The sequence below is a fragment of the Lotus japonicus genome, chromosome 2 (assembly GCF_012489685.1).
Source record: "Lotus japonicus ecotype B-129 chromosome 2, LjGifu_v1.2".
NCBI classification, from domain to species: domain Eukaryota; kingdom Viridiplantae; phylum Streptophyta; class Magnoliopsida; order Fabales; family Fabaceae; genus Lotus; species Lotus japonicus.
The window spans coordinates 26,010,175-26,028,242 of NC_080042.1; the positions used below are offsets into that span (position 1 = coordinate 26,010,175).

General features: G+C 38.7%; 1 long non-coding RNA gene across 1 annotated transcript; it reads left to right on the plus strand.

The window, feature by feature from the left end:
- Window positions 1-6,275: 6,275 nt before the first annotated feature.
- LOC130737845 (uncharacterized) lies at window positions 6,276-13,412 on the plus strand. Its single transcript, XR_009018976.1, has 2 exons — window positions 6,276-7,096; window positions 12,818-13,412. It is a non-coding gene; the product is annotated as an uncharacterized LOC130737845 (long non-coding RNA).
- The last annotated feature ends 4,656 nt before the right edge of the window (window positions 13,413-18,068 follow it).

Genomic DNA, 18,068 nt, shown 5'->3' on the forward strand with positions numbered 1-18,068 from the left:
ACTCTTGTTCGTTGAGCAGTTTTGACCATCGGATGGAGATGAGTCGTATGATTTGGAGATCATCATGAGATAATGTTTATACCTTCGGGTACAGTTTATACCTTCGGGTAAAGTTTATGCCTTCGGGTACAGTATATGCCTTCGGGTACAGTATATGCCTTCGGGTACAGTATATACCTTCGGGTACAGTATATCTATATACCTTCGGGTACAGTATATGCCTTCGGGTACAGTATATGCCTTCGGGTACAGTATATACCTTCGGGTACAGTATATCTATATACCTTCGGGTACAGTTTATGCCTTCGGGTACAGTTTATGCCTTCGGGTACTGTTTATACCTTCGGGTAATTCGGACATCGACGGGGGATATGATCGACCGTGAGGTTAGGATCGACCTGTTGATTGTCGGGCATGGCGGAGGGAAAAGTCGACCCGCAGGGTTAGGACTGATCCGGCTATGTCAAGGTTGTAAGTGACACTCGAGGGATTATGGTCGACACGATGCCAGTGTTAGGACCGACTCGATCGTGCCCAGCCTACTTCTTCCGGAAACGTTGAAAATGACGTTGCATTGACATATCATGCACTTTAACTATATTCGTTGATATATTGCTTATCGAGTTTTCGAGATATAACTTATTGAATCGCTGAGTGTGATTGATAATTGTTAATCTTATCTGATGCATGCTAATTGTTATTATCGTCTTTTATATTCATTGTGAAATATACAACCCTAGGATGTTATCCCTAGCTATAAGCCTAAGTGGCTATTCTCTTATCTATATCTATTGGTGGTATTATTTACATAATTCTTTGGAGTTGACCCTCGCGTCTTCTGTGTGTGCTTTGGCGGACAAACGCCCTTTGTCAGATGTCTTTGGCGGACTGATTCACGACGGTTCACCCTTTGGGGGGGAACTAGGGTTGAGACGCTGGAATAGGAGCGCGTCGCGGTTGCGAGAGGAGGACGGATGGTGTACATAGACTAGGACGTTCTGGATTCAGATTCGGACGACGATCATGCTAGCATATAGGTTTTAGTGCTGGTGTGAGCTCCTCGAGATAGGATTAGTGTAGGAGTAGAGTCTTAGCTCTGACCGTTATGTTTTCTTTTGGGAACAGGGTAGTTTCCCACCTATAGCTTTTTGTGTGGTTCCTCTACTGGAATTACAGAGAGTCGGTTGGGCTAGGAGGTCTTGTTTTAGGCCATCTGGGCTGCCTTATTCTCATTTTTTAGGGATAGTGTTGCGGACACTTGACCTTTCTTTTGGTTTGTACTTTTGCCTACGGGCGTTACCTTTTCTTACTTCCCGTCACTGGAGGTTTACTCGTGACGTGGTTTACTACTTACAGCGGGGGCTGTGTTTATATTATGTACATTAGTTCTGTTAGCTTTTGTTGTAGAGTTTTATTTTCTTCCAGTCTTCGATGGTACTATCGACGAAAAAAATAATAATCCATGTTTTTCCGCTTTAAGTTTCTTTTGGTTACTAAAGTGACGCCACCGAAATCGGGGTGTTACATTGTGGTATCAGAGCTTGTCGAGTCTTTTGGGAGTCTTTGGGGAATAGGTCTTCTGTGCTAGGTTGTGTGACTCTGCAAAGAGTGAAAATTGATTGTCTGCCAAGCGATTTTTCGCTTAGAATTGATTGAAGTTAGTGCTTAATCATATTGTATAGCATGTTAGATGCTATCTTATGATGAGTACTAACTGTTTGATTGACTTAACAAAACCTAGATGTTATCCTAGGGATGGATTGGTTGTCTCACTATCATTGTCTTTTGGACAAACAAAAGCAAAGGAGCAAGTGGTCGAGCCGGACAGCATAGAGCTGAAAGATGATATGTCTGTTGAGACGCCGTCGGTCAACATTGGGACTAGAAGAGTGAAACAATCGAGGGGAAAGCAGAGTGCTTTAGTAAAAGTTATTTGGAACGAAGACACGGACGGTGCTATATGGGAATTAGAGGAAAAGATCAAGGAATAATATCCGAAGCTTTTACTGAACCCTAAGTTTCGAGGACGAAACTTTCTTTTTGGAGGGTAGTAATGTAAGACCCAAGTTTTTAAGCTTAGAATAAGTGGAAGAGATTTCCAATTACGATTAGGTTTGACGTATCGTGAAGGGAAAACCTGAACAAGAGTTTATCGAATGGAATAAATTTGTGAAGGAGAAATTTCAGGAAAAGTCAAAGGATTGTATCGAAGTCGATTTAAGTTATAGCACGACTAATATTCGTTTTAAAACCTAGGACAAGAACCTTAGGAAATAAGACTATGTTCCACCCTTGGAACACTGTAGGAATTTCTTCCAAAAATCTTCAGAGAAATGTTAGAACTTCTCTTTTTCCATATATCACAATCGTTTCGAGGCGAAACTCTAGAATCTACGAACGTCCGATTCCAATCATCGGAAGTTTGCCGAAACTGAAACCCTGGTATTTCAAAACCCTAGAATCAACCGACGATGAAGACTTTTTCTATTCGGAGCTTCAAATGAAGATTCCACACGCGTACACCCATTTCTCTTGATGTTTTCAATCTTTCTTCAGAAGGAAGTTTTCTATTCCGACATACGATGCAAAAAGTAACTTATCGGGTAAAATAGTTTTTACACCGACTTTGCATTTGTCACTTAAAATACAAGGAGACCTCTGTTGAGTTTTGGTATTATGTCGCCAAAACCTATCTTAGAATTCATGGAGAATGAAGCCGGAAAAATCGGAATCGCGAAACTTTCGTTTTCCCGCGTTTTGCCAACCTCTATATATAGCATTAAAAACAAGCCTCGGAAACCAAAAATCATACCGATATTTCTTTGAAGAATTAGAAGATTCAGCGGGGAGAATATCGTGTCTAAATACGTTGGAATCAGTAGGAAGAATCGGAAATCACTCTCATATTTTTATCTTAACTCTATGAGCAAAATCCTCCGATATCTAAACAAATCTGTACCGGTTTACAAAATATCTTCTCAAAATATCTGTTCATACTCATCCAATCTTGATAAATATCTATTCATACCTATCCAATCTTGATAAATATCTATTCATACTTATCCGATCCTTGCTAAATATCTTCCATTTCATTCCCTATATATATATGTTGAAGCTTGAGACAAAACCTCACAAACACACACACACACAACACGCGGCCAAGAGGAGAGGAGGAGAAGAAGATTTTCTTGATTTCTTGCTTGATCGTTGATCCGACAGTTGCTACTTCAAGGTTTCGAGGTATAGTCGCTAATCCTTACCTCTGATCGCTTTTTCCATAGCTTTTCTCTATGTCTTTCTGTGCTCATAGTTTTGAGGTTTTTACAAAACTATCCTGAATACTTCATTTTTGATTCTAAACATCTTCCTTACGTGCCCAAGAGCACTTCTGTCGGATTAGTTTTTCCGTTATGTCGCCGGATTTCCGCCGGAATCAATTTCTGCTTAAAATACCCATTTTTAAGCAAAGTCTCAACCTTTGAGCTGAAAACTATCGCCTTAGCTTAGTGCTAGTAGGATTAGTTATCATAAACGTCGTTGGTGACGTCCCCATCCAATTTGCATTTTGAGATTTCAGTTTTGAAATTCTGAGCTAAAAATAATGACCAAAATACCCCTGCGACAGTTTTCGATCCGATAATTTTTCCGAGTTTAGAATACCCTTATTTACGACTAATAATAACCTAGGAACCAAGTTTGATCGAAGAAAAATCGACCCACCTAATTACCTAAAGTGGCCGAGCACCCTAAGGGGAGATGAGGAAAATTTCTTTTTCAAAAAACTTGTCCTTTCACGCTAGATTATCGTACCTCGGAGTATATACTATTTCGTGTAACCTTAGTAAAGTATTGATAGCTTAGTTTCTGATAGATTCTGAGGGAATTCTGTGGTTTTTACTCTAAAGGTTCTTTTGAGGAATTTCCTGAAGAACTAGGAGCGGATTGTGAAGGAACCTTCGAAGATAATCCTGGAAATTGGCTAAGGTGAGGGCTTCTCACTGAATACTAGCTAATGCTTTAGGTGTCGACGAATTCGACTTGATTTATTGTTTATGCACTTATTTGTGTTTGACTGAGAAATGTTTTCTGAGGCTACGGCTGACAATTGATAATCATTTATCGCTTGAATTGCTTTTGAGTTTGAATCACATGCTATGTGCTAAATGGTTAATCTAGGATGTGTGATATCTGCCCTATATGCTAAGTGTTATGTGGTTAACTTAGGTTGTGTTGATATATGAGCTATGATTGTTGGATTGTGCTAATTTAACTATGCTATTACACTTATATCTTGTGATACTGAGGAGTGAGAATAAGGGGCAGGTCATGCCGATTTTATTTTGAGAGTTTGAGAAAGTTTGACGGGACGAACGGAGTTCGGGCCTTGTTATTGTTTTAGTGGATCGAGACATTCTCTGGGATTTACTTGGGATTATGGGATCTTTGAAACTCGTAGGAAATACGATAAGACTAAAAGGAAACTATTTTTACAAGGAAAATTCATAAGATATTAACCAACCTCTAAACCTTTAAATAATGATAACAATCTCGGATGCAAGCTTGGGATCAAGTCTTAGTTTTGAAAAATGAGAAGTGTCGTCGAGTCCAAGTGTTGAGATATTGATAAGGTTTGGGTATGTTGGTACTCTGGCGCTCTGGGAGCAGTCGTGTTAATGGGCTATCCGAGAGATAAGCCGGGAACGAGTAGTTTCCGAGTATGTCGATACTCTTGTTCGTTGAGCAGTTTTGACCATCGGATGGAGATGAGTCGGATGATTTGGAGATCATCATGAGATAATGTTTATACCTTCGGGTACAGTTTATACCTTCGGGTAAAGTTTATGCCTTCGGGTACAGTATATGCCTTCGGGTACAGTATATGCCTTCGGGTACAGTATATACCTTTGGGTACAGTATATCTATATACCTTCGGGTACAATATATGCCTTCGGGTATAGTATATGCCTTCGGGTACAGTATATACCTTCGGGTACAGTATATCTATATACCTTCGGGTACAGTATATCTTTATGCCTTTGGGTACAGTTAATGCCTTCGGGTACTGTTTATACCTTCGGGTAATTCGGACATCGACGAGGGATATGATCGACCGTGAGGTTAGGATCGACCTGTTGATTGTCGGGCATGGCGGAGGGAAAAGTCGACCCGCAGGGTTAGGACTGATCCGGCTATGTCAAGGTTGTAAGTGACACTCGAGGGATTGTGGTCGACACGATGCCAGTGTTAGGACCGACTCGATCGTGCCCAGCCTACTTCTTCCGGAAACGTTGAAAATGACGTTGCATTGACATATCATGCACTTTAACTATATTCGTTGATATATTGCTTATCGAGTTTTCGAGATATAACTTATTGAATCGCTGAGTGTGATTGATAATTGTTAATCTTATCTGATGCATGCTAATTGTTATTATCGTCTTTTATATTCATTGTGAAATATACAACCCTAGGATGTTATCCCTAGCTATAAGCCTAAGTGGCTATTCTCTTATCTATATCTATTGGTGGTATTATTTACATAATTCTTTGGAGTTGACCCTCGCGTCTTCTGTGTGTGCTTTGGCGGACAAACGCCCTTTGTCAGATGTCTTTGGCGGACTGATTCACGACGGTTCACCCTTTGAGGGGGAACTAGGGTTGAGACGCTGGAATAGGAGCGCGTCGCGGTTGCGAGAGGAGGACGGATGGTGTACATAGACTAGGTCGTTCTGGATTCAGATTCGGACGACGATCATGCTAGCATGTAGGTTTTAGTGCTGGTGTGAGCTCCTCGAGATAGGATTAGTGTAGGAGTAGAGTCTTAGCTCTGACCGTTATGTTTTCTTTTGGGAACAGGGTAGTTTCCCACCTATAGCTTTTTGTGTGGTTCCTCTACTAGAATTACAGAGAGTCGGTTGGGCTAGGAGGTCTTGTTTTAGGCCATCTGGGCTGCCTTATTCTCATTTTTGAGGGATAGTGTTGCGGACACTTGACCTTTCTTTTGGTTTGTACTTTTGCCTACGGGCGTTACCTTTTCTTACTTCCCGTCACTGGAGGTTTACTCGTGACGTGGTTTACTACTTACAGCGGGGGCTGTGTTTATATTATGTACATTAGTTCTGTTAGCTTTTGTTGTAGAGTTTTATTTTCTTCCAGTCTTCGATGGTACTATCGACGAAAAAAAAAATAATCCATGTTTTTCCGCTTTAAGTTTCTTTTGGTTACTAAAGTGACGCCACCGAAATCGGGGTGTTACATCAAAGGCAAGAGAATAAATTAGCAAAATCTTAGTTCAAAGCTTATACTGAAGATATTTCTGGGTCCTTTTGTTTTATGTTAGAGCAAAATGCTTTTATTTGCAAAAGTGTAAATTCTGTTTTGTGCGTAAATTGTTTACTGTTTGGCGTGTGAACAGGCTACTGGTATTGCATATAATAATTAGATGGTATACGCTTAGTTCATCAAACAATTATGTATAGATCCACCAGAGGAAGGAGGCTGATGCCAGCAATTAGTAGTTTTATTAAGTGGCTTGTGGCCAATCACTAATGCGTGTCTTGATCATCCATTGACCGAGAATGGCATATTGTCTACATTACGCCTTTTACAATCCTACAGTCTACTGTCATTGGTAAACATAACTATTTTTAAAATTCTGAATCAATAAACTGCAATTCTAATGATTATGTTTTGATGTTCTCATTCCAGTCCAGTCAAACCTGGTCTACCTTTGACTAGTGGCACTAGTAGGTATAAGTCCTTCAGTCTATGAACAATGACCATAAGCACGGGTGGGCCCATGTTAAAGGGAGGGGACAGTTGCACCCAAATAATGAGATTTCCCAAGCTCTAATCAAATCCACAATAACATGATTATAAATATTAAATATCCATACTGTTTATACTCCCAAATAAGCATTGTGGTTCGCCGCTGACCATAAGTTTTATTAGTTGGTTATCAAATAACCATGGGATTATGGGACCACCATTGATTGAACCAGTAATGCCTCCAGAGTTTGGTTTGTTGTAACATCTTAAAATAGTGCTTGCAGCAACATCATGTAACATCTCGTGTTCCTTTGCAATTATTTCTCAGGTTTTTCATTTTTATAAGAATTATGAATACATTTGTTTTTCTGAGTTATATTTCCTTCAAGTTGAGCATAGTCTATTATATTGATAAAAAAGTTATTTGATAAATGTTGTTTTCGGAGCAGAAAACTGAAACAATGCATGTGGAATGACCCACACTAAAATCAATTATTGATATTAGACAAGTGTGTCTACAGGACAAAAGGGCAAGCTTTTAGACCCATGTCTTTGGAAAGCTGATTCATGGACCAGTTTTTATAGGATTCAGTGTAATAATGATGATGCCTACGTCAATTATTACCTGATTGATTAGGATGAGTGTAAAAAATTTACCCTTTCATCTGTTTGTTCTCATGCCTACATGAAGAGAAAGTGAAGCTTGAATTTGCTGTTTGGTTCATGGGAGATGCCCTAAGTCATAACTAGGTTTTTCTATTTGGGTAGATTATATACTCATTAGGTCTCCTTGTTAATCTATGATTTTTTTTTTCATTTTGAATTTCCTTTTTCTGTTGATTTTATGTGACTTGAATGAAATATTCTGATTGATTATTCCATGAAGCTGAGTACATATATATATACAAGAGTTTATGGATAGCTAAATAAGGAAAAGATCTATCCTAATAAAAGATAAAATATACTAAATATATTTATTCCCTATTTATTTTATCTACATATCTCAACACTCCCCCTCAAGTTGGAGCATATAAATCGTATGCATCCAGTTTGTCACATATATATTTTATCCGGGGACCTCGTAAAGACTTGGTAAAAATATCAGCCAGCTGATCTTGAGAGCAAACAGAAGAAGTCTTGATAGTACCACAAAGAATCTTCTCCCTAATAAAATGACAATCAACTTCTATATGTTTTGTTCGTTCATGAAAAACCGGATTAGAAGAAAGATGTAAAGCTGACTGATTGTCACATACTAAGTTCATAGGAGTAATCGCACAAAACTTCAACTCCTGAAGTAAGTGCTTCAACCACAAGAGCTCACACGTAGTATGAGCCATAGCACGATACTCAGCTTCGGTGCTTGATCTAGCAACAACACTTTGTTTCTTACTCTTCCAAGAGATGAGATTTCCACCAATAAAAACACAATAACCAGAGGTGGATCTCCTATCACCTGCATCACCTGCCCAATCCGCATCTGAATATCCAGTAATACTAGTATGACCTCTATCAGTATAAACAAGACCTTTTCCAGGCGACCCTTTTATGTATTGAAGTATCCGAATAACAGCCTGCCAATGACTCTTACAAGGAGAGTTTAAAAACTGACTGACAACACTAACAGAGAATGATATATCAGGCCTGGTCATTGTGAGATAATTCAACTTTCCTACTAACCTCCTATATCTTCCTGGATCAGAATAAGGCTCCCCCTGGTTAGGCAGAAGCTTCACATTAGGGTCCATAGGAGTATCCGCAGGCTTGCAGTTAAGAAGGCCTGTTTCTTCCAAAATATCAAGCGCATACTTTCTTTGACAAATAGCAATGCCAGACTTTGACTGAGCTACCTCAATCCCAAGAAAGTAATGCAAAGATCCAAGATCCTTAGTCTGAAAATGCTGAAACAGGTGCTGCTTAAGAGCTTGTATGCCCTCTTGGTCATCACCGGTGATTACAATATCATCCACATAGACAACAAGATAAATGAACGTCTTTGAGGATGAACACCTAAAGAAGACTGAGTGATCCGCTTCACAACGAACTAACCCAAACTGCTGAATAACATTGCTGAAACGGCCAAACCAAGCTCGGGGTGATTGTTTCAGACCATACAGAGACTTTTGCAATTTACAAACTAGTCCTGACTCCCCCTGAGCAATAAACCCCGGTGGTTGCTCCATATAGATCTCTTCTTCCAAATCACCATGTAAGAAAGCATTTTTAATATCCAGCTGAAACAAGGGCCAATGTCGCATAGCAGCCATGGCCAAAAATAAACGGACAGATGCCATCTTTGCAACTGGTGAAAAAGTATCACTATAATCCAAGCCATAAACCTGAGTGTACCCTTTGACAACAAGACGAGCCTTCAATCGATCAATATGTCCATCAGGGCCTACTTTAACATTAAAGACCCAACGACACCCAACAATAGATTTCCCTGCAGGAAGAGGAACAAGCTCCCATGTATTATTAGACTCTAAAGCTGTCATCTCGTCAATCATCGCTTGACGCCAACCTTTGTGAGATAGGGCCTCCTGTATAGTCTTAGGTACAATAATGGAAGATATGGTAGAAACAAAAGCGTAGTATGCAGGGGACAAGCGATGATATGAGAGAAAATTATAAATAGGATGGGGATTACGAGTAGAACGACTACCTTTCCGAAGGGCAATGGGCAAGTCAACAGGATCCGAAGCAGGAGAGGAGGCTGGATGAGGAACCAAATCACATGTCTCATTTCCTGCAGAAACTGAGTCGTGGGGCTCATCCGTTACAGTACGTCGTGGGCGACGCTCATAAGTAATGCGATAACGAGACATATCAGGAGCTGGCGCTGATGGAGTGGAAGTGTCTGCTTGAGGAGTAACGACCGAAGATGGTGACATAGACACTTGAGGAACAGGTAAAACCACAGGAAAGATATCTAGATCAGATTGTTGACCAGTTGTAACAAAGTAAGGTGTATCTTCAAAGAACGTGACATCTGCAGAAGTGTAGAACTTATGTGTGGATGGAGAGTAACACTTATACCCTTTTTGAACACGAGAGTAACCTAAAAAGACACATTTGACAGCCCGAGCAGACATCTTATCACGACCTGGTGAAAGATCATGAACAAAGCAAGTACAACCAAAGACACGAGGCAGAACACAAAATGAAGATTCCCTAGGATACAACATGGAATGAGGAATCTGATTACCCAAAACAGATGATGGCATCCGATTTATCAAATATCCTGCAGTCAAAACAGCTTCACCCCAAAACTTTAAAGGTGCATTAGCATTGATCAATAAAGTACGAGCCGTATCCACAATATGTCTATGTTTTCTCTCAGCTACCCCATTTTGTTGGGGTGTATGTGGACAACTAGACTGATGTATAATGCCATGAGACTTCATAAAAGAGTTAAAGGAATCAGAAAAATACTCTTTAGCATTATCACTTCGCAGAACACGAATTTTCTTATCAAATTGAGTTTCAATTTCATGACAAAAATTTTGAAAGATACTAAACAACTCAGATCTATCTTTCATTAAAAATATCCAAGTACACCTGGAGAAATCATCAATAAAACTGACATAATACCTATATCCTAAGATAGAAGAAACACGACTTGGACCCCAAACATCAGAATGAATGACATCAAATGGATGTAGGGCCCTTTTATTGACACTACTAGGAAAAGACGACCTAACATGCTTCCCAAGCTGACATGACTCGCATTCCAAAGACTCTAACTGCGACAAGTAAGGCACCATCTTCTTTAATTTGTCCAAACTCGGATGTCCCAGACGACGATGAAGTAAACTCGGAGACTCAGCAGCAGCCGCACAAATTGCAGAAGATGGTTGTTGTAGATAATAGAGACCATGTGATTCAGATCCTGCTCCAATCATCCGTCCCGTACTCCGGTCCTGTATAAAGAAGGAATCAGAGGTAAAAGTTATGGCACAACCTAATGATTTGGTTAATTTACTGATAGAAATAAGATTAAAAGCACATCCCGGAACTAATAGAACAGAACTCAAAGGTAGTGTAGGAAGAGGAGATGTCTGCCCAACACCGGTGGCTTGTACTTTCGAGCCATTTGCAAGGGTAACATGGTGTGTAGTTTTGGGTGAAGATAAGTTAGAGAAAAAGGAAGGATTACCAGTGAGATGATCTGAGGCACCGGAATCCAAAACCCAGGATCCAACAGGTGTAGAATGAGAGTAACAAACTGTAGAATTACCGGTTTGAGCAACAGTTGCTGACGAAGATGATCGTTGAGCGCCCTTCAGCTGGAGATATTCCTTGTACTCATCAGCTGAGAATGAGTGGTTCTTTGCACCATCAGATTCAACCTTGGACTCCATAGACTGTGCGACATTAGCAGTTTTGTCTGGAAACCCAACTAGAGAGTAACAACGATCCTGTGTGTGTCCATCCCTCTTACAGTAAGAACAATGGAGATTTCCTCTACCTCCTCTTCCACGTCCACCACCTTTACGACCACGACCTCGACCCCCTGACTCAAAAGAATTTGATATGAGAGCAGAGGAATCAGAGGCTGTATGAGATTCAAGTCTAGCTGAAGTGGCAGATGAAGGAACACGAAGTAAACGATTAATAAGCTCCTCCGCTGTAGGAATATTGGGATTAGTAAGGGTCTGGTTTCGAACAGATTCCAGATCCTTATGGAGACCATGCAAAACAAACACCATGAACATATTGTCAAGTTTCTCCAGCACCTTCTTCAAATCGTCATTAACCAGCATTGACTTCAGCTCCACAATGGTAGATTGTGCCTTATTCAGGTAAGACGGCAAATTAAGATCAGTCATCTGGAGATTTGCCAAATTACGTACTGAATCATACAACCGCTGAATATCATTAGCATAGATGTCCTGTGCCTTTTTCCACACATCATAACATGTTTTGTAGGGACGAAAGTGAACAATCAGTCTAGGTTCAATTGCCTGGTATAATAAAGAAACAAGTTGATAATCAGCCTTCTCCCATTCCTTCTTCTCAGAAGCATCAATATCAGCACACTTTTTAGTAAGGTGCTCGGACAAACCTTGACCCAAAAACCAGATCTCAACAGCATTGGACCAATCTAGATAATTTGCCTCATTCAACTTCTCAGAAGTGATAACAGGAGTCCCAGAAAAAGCAAATGAGATGAGACTCTTCTTCTCACCCTTGGGAGACTTATCCTTCAGCAAATCCTCCATGAAGAAAAAGAACAAACAGAGACAGGGAAAACAACCGCAACCAAACAAATCCAAACACACTTCAAACGAAAGGCTCACTGACTGGAACAGGCCAAAAAACAGAAACAAGAGACCTCAAACACAGAAACGAACCACAGAAGAGGAATCTTGGAATAAAAACAAGCAAACCCAGAAAAATTGTCAGCGGCGACCGGCGGCGACGGCAGCGGCTGGCGGTGGCGGCTGATCACGACACAGTGGTGGCAGCAGCGGACTATGGTAGCAGCAGCCAACAGCAGTGGTGGCGGCCGGTGGTTGCTTCCGGAATTCTAACTGGTAAAAATAAGGGTTAGCCTACGATGGCTGAAACCCTAAACTAAACTAGTAAACCAGAGGGAGACTTGAATCAGAAAGCTCTGGTACCAACTTGAATGAAATATTCTGATTGATTATTCCATGAAGCTGAGTACATATATATATACAAGAGTTTATGGATAGCTAAATAAGGAAAAGATCTATCCTAATAAAAGATAAAATATACTAAATATATTTATTCCCTATTTATTTTATCTACATATCTCAACAATGTGATTGGTAGATTGTAAATTACTTTTTTCTGGGTCCAGATTGTAAGTTGTATTTGACCTCATATAGATAATTCTACCTGCAAATGAGTGAGTTAACTAAAGCGTATACAACACTTCAGTTAATGGACCGTGTCTGCAAATGAAAGATTGTACTTGCTGCTTAGAGTTTATGATATTGTAGCCATGTTTAAATAACTTGTTATCTTTGTTGATTTAAATGACTGGGTTTCACTTATTATGTGTATATATCATTAAGCACAGGTGGGAAAGAGTAGCTCATTTTGCACTTCACTGCTGGAATGAAAACCAGAAAAGGCCATGTTATGATGACGTGAACTCTTTGTCTCAAAAACTTGATCTTGTGTCTGTGAATCTGTTACATCTTGCCATTGGGATCATTAGTAATTCTGATCCTAGCTTTTGAAAAGCATGCTTGACTGCTGCCGTTTCCTTGCCACCAGGTGTTTATGATAGGCTTGTTCAGACTCAGAGAAACACTTTCTTCTACTTAATTGATAAAATTCATACTGAATCTAGTTTCTTGGAAGTGCTGAGTAACATAGAGGTTGCAATTCAGAAAAATGAAGATCCATTTCAGCAAATCCGATGGCTTTGGGTTTTGGAAAAAGAGACCAGCAGTGGATACAACACAAATGAATCTTTCATGTTTGAAGATGTGTTCTCTTTGTGTGCTCGACACAAGGACAGATTGGAAGCTGCATTTTTGAATGTGAAGTCCAGGTTTTGTAGTGAGGTGGTATTTGAGGATGTTGTAACTAGTCACAGGATGCTGCTTCAGAAGTATAGAAAAACTAGAAGGCAATATATAAATGGAATGGTTTCACTTCATGATAAATTGTAATACTACTATTTTGTTTTGCTTTAAATTTCATTGCTTGGATGAGATGAATTATATTCTCCTAGTGGAATGCCTGACATCAGCAGCGTCTTAGCCGCCAACTCATCAGGTTAGTACGCTTCTGCAAGCTACTGCTTACATGGATGTAGCAAACTACATAAGCAATGAAAATGAAGTATGCAATCTGCTCTAGTATATTTAAGAAAAATTCCCACACAATGTATTACATTTATATATTGGTAAGAACTAGAATACATGGCTGCATATGTGTTTGATTGTGTTCTCAATTTTTTTGTTTTCAAAACAGTTTTTCAAAATAATTTTTTAGAACTACTTTCAAGAACAATAGAAGAAAAAAACGTGTTTGTTAACATGATTTTAAAAACAGTTTTGAAAATAAAAAACAATAAAACTTATTTGATAAATTTATTCCGAAAACATGTTTTAGAAAGAAAAAAAGTAGAAAATTCGTTTGGTTGCAAATTAAATTATTGATATGAATCAATTTTTTAAAGAAGATTTGAAACATTAATTTTTATCATAAGATTTTGATAATTTTCTTCGTAAACTTTTGTTCTAAAACATACTTGGGGAATGACTGAAAATCATGCATATGTTTTTTTAAGTTCGTGGCTATATGTGGCTATATTTAGTTAGTGCTCATAACTAGTGTTTTGATTATAAAACACAATCTCTGTGTAGAGTGTTGAATTGGGGTATAATATTACACATATATGGTCCAGAATCAACTAACATGAATTAGAATTAGAATTGATTAAGGACACTAGCTAATTCAATCAAATCAGGCTACATTATATGATAGCAGCACCCTTGCCTTCATCACAATGAAACCAACTAGACCCAACCAACTAAGTGGCCAGGAACTAAATTGATAGCAGGTTAGCAGCACCCTTGCCTTCATCACATTATCAACAATTGAGGAGGTGGAAGTAATGAAATCAATAAATTATGAGGTCAAAACCAACTCCAGAGATTGCAATCAGCATGAATAAATTGTGGACCAAATTGATTAAAAAGCTTTGATTAAAATACAAGAAGAGGAGCATAAACACCATCTTTTCATCCCAGAAAAAAGAAAAACACCCGCAAGGAGCAGCATAAACACCGATTACAAAATACCCAAAATTGAAGGTGATAGAAAAGTGGAATTGAACCCGTTAAGCGGAACCCAGTATAAAAACACAACTTATTTTACTGAATCATTGAGCCGATCACATCAAATAACAGAAGAAGTAGAGCAAATACTGAGAACGAGAGAGCGAAAACGCGGCCATGAGAGAGAAGAGCGTGTGCGTACTGAGAATGAGAGAACGAAACCCTGTTTTTCTAATTTCGATTAATTACATCTATGCCATTAATGAGAAAACATAAAACAACATGTTCTCCGTGTTTTTACATTTTCGAAAAAAAAAATTGAAAATAGAAAACAAAAACTACTTTTTCTTGTTCTGATTTTTCTGTTTTAAAAACAAAAAAATAGGGAACAGTTTTAAAATCAATTTTAAGAAAACAACTTTATCAAACAGGTTTTTTTGTTTTTTAATTTTATAAAACAGAAAACTGTTTTTAAAAACAGAAATCAAACAGGCCATATCTCACAAAAGCAAAATTAAAGCTGCAGCCTAAGGTTATGGATGTTTAGGAGTTGGATGAGTTGTTATGCCATGGTAATCTGTATGATAGACAAGATCAGGAGTACTGTAACTGTTGCTGGTAAATTCTAGTGTCATGAAATCTTCCTTGGCAGGGGTACTTTCCATTGTCTCATCTGCTACCTGCATTTTATACTGCCATATTCCAGTAATAAATGGAAATAGTAAGCAAAAAGTGCTGATTTATGAGAATGCACAGGGAGAGGGGAAAGGCTAATAATAGAGGAAATTTTGGTTTATGCCTTCTATGAACTTGTTACATCCTATTTCTGCTATTTCTTGTCTCAGTTTAGATATATGGTGGAAAATCACGGTGAGTCAAAACTACGGTGGACAGAAGCAACTTCCCTTAGCTTTTGTTGCTCTCCACCGTGATTTTAGTTTCAACTTGGTTTTTCATAATGTATCCAAACATACATTTACATAATTGACTGGGTATAAACATACCTTGGATTCGTGGTAGGTAGAGGCAGACATGCTCAACTTCCTTGTTGGCTTAAAATCTAGAGAATAACTTGTGTGTTGGGAGAGAGAATATAAAGAGAGTATAAGAAGGCAGCATAGAAGGAAGGTTGAAGAACCCATCATGTGAAGATCAATATGAAAAAAGAATATAAGGTTTACTACTACCCATAGGAAAAGTTGTTAACTTCTTGAAACATTATATAGAAGAACATGGAGGTGCATTTCAGAATCAGAAGGAAGTGATGGGGGGAGAGAGAAAGAGAAAAGTGTGTGCAATTATTGATTAAGGAGCTGGGGAAACATGTTTTAACCTACGTACCCACGGTTCTAGTGCTTATGTTGGACTAGCCTCATACTCTATCTTTTTCACTGTTCCTTCAAAATTTAGCTCACATGCATGTCTTATGCCTTCTGAAACCACATTGCCACGTCACCAGCCTATGTTTTGTCCTCAACAATGAAGACTGGTTGTGACATGTCATTCTTTGGCTTCTATATTTCAGCAATATATTCTTACCCTCTCTCATTATCTTGCAGATTTTGTTGGCATCTTCAGACACTTTTGGTTGCTGTAATTTAGTCAATCTGGTCCCTCTAAAGTCAGAATCTCCCATCCTTTCAACTATTGCGTATCTCTTTGTACCTTAACATGATAACATCATTTCATTATCAGTATGATTGAGTAACTAACATGTCTATCTACACTTGATGGATATTTTGGTAAGAAATGAAAACTCTGTTTTGACTAATGGTTTAGTTCCATTAAAAAGTAATGTATCTCAAGAACCAAATTAACTCAATAGCAACCCGATGAATGATTTCTAAAGCATAATCTTCAATCGACAGTTAAGTAGCCAAATTAAGGAGCAAAGATTCAATTATGTTTTGTCATCAACTGCTTTCCACATCTAAAATCCAAATTCATCCAATCTTGATTTAACATTTTTTAATCCCTAAATGTAATGAATTTAGAATGCATGATCCCAACGAATCTGGGATCGACATGTATATTATTATTGTGATTATTATTAGTGTACAATGATGTAAGGCATAAAATTTGAATTATGACCTGATACAAACACTATAGCTTATTGTAATGAAAAGTAAGTCACGTGATGGAAGTGAGGCCAAGAATGATGAGTCACGCATAGTGGAGGGTATCAATAACAAACTTGCTGAAAAAGGGGAAAGGGGCCGCGGGAAGAGAGAGAAAAGGCCCAGCTGGAAGCTAATTGAAAGAGGGGAATAAATAGGGAAATAGTGCAGTGTATTAGGCATGAATGTTATGATGTATGTTTTTGAATCTTCTTCTCTGCATTCTTGTACTTGAGCTCTGATTATTAACTGGAAATCAAGAGCTACTTATCCAATACAACTGTTTCTTTTCAATTGAATTTTCTGTTCTTCACTCTCATCATAATCATTACATTGGTGCTTTCATCTCATCATGGCAGACAATACTAGAATGAGGGAGATTTTTGCAGAATTGAAAAAAAATGCCGAGGCTATCATACAGGTCAGTGACGAATTCCAGGGGAAGATTGAGCGGTTGGAGAGTGCGAACAACGCTCATACGGAACGCATGGAAGCGATACAGATGTCAAATCACTCACAAATCTCCCAGCTCAATTCAGGGATAGCTCAGATCCTGCAGCGATTGCAAGCCATGTCGGTGTCTACCCATGGTGCAGTGAACTCACACAAGGAGCAAACGAAATCTTCATTTCAGGTGAGATCGGTCAAACTGGATTTTCCTCGCTTTGACAGAAAAAATGTAATGGACTGGATCTTTAAGGCAGAACAATTTTTTGATTATTATGGTACATCTGATGCTGATAGGTTGATCATAGCTTCTGTGCATTTAGATCTTGATGTTGTGCCTTGGTTTCAAATGATGCAAAAAACGAATCCATTGTTATCTTGGCCAGCTCTTATTAGAGCTATGAAACTTGATTTTGGACCATCAGCTTATGACTGTCCTAGAGCTACACTGTTTATATTAGCTCAATCTGCTTCTGTAAATGAGTTTTATATGGAATTTACTGCCTTAGTGAATCGTGTGGATGGATTAAGCCCTGAAGCTATTCTTGATTGTTTCATTAGTGGATTACAAGAGGAAATTAAAAGGGATGTGAAGGCATTGGAACCAAGAACTCTGAGTAGAGCAGTAGCTTTAGCCAAATTATTTGAAGAAAAATATGTTCCCAACACTAAACCCAAACAGTTCCTGAACACCCCCAGAAATTTCAGCCAAAACACTTCATTCACCTCTAGAAACTCTCATTCAACCCAAAAACCAGAAACAATGACCAAAACCAACCTCCCACCCTTGCTACCAACACCTACAACCAAACCATTTAACCAAAGACCTCAAAACATCAAAAAAAATTCACCAGCTGAAATACAACTCAGAAGAGAGAAAAATTTATGTTACTTTTGTGATGAGAAATTTTCACCATCCCACAGATGTCCTAATAGACAAGTCATTCTGCTGCAATTGGAGGATGAGGAGGAA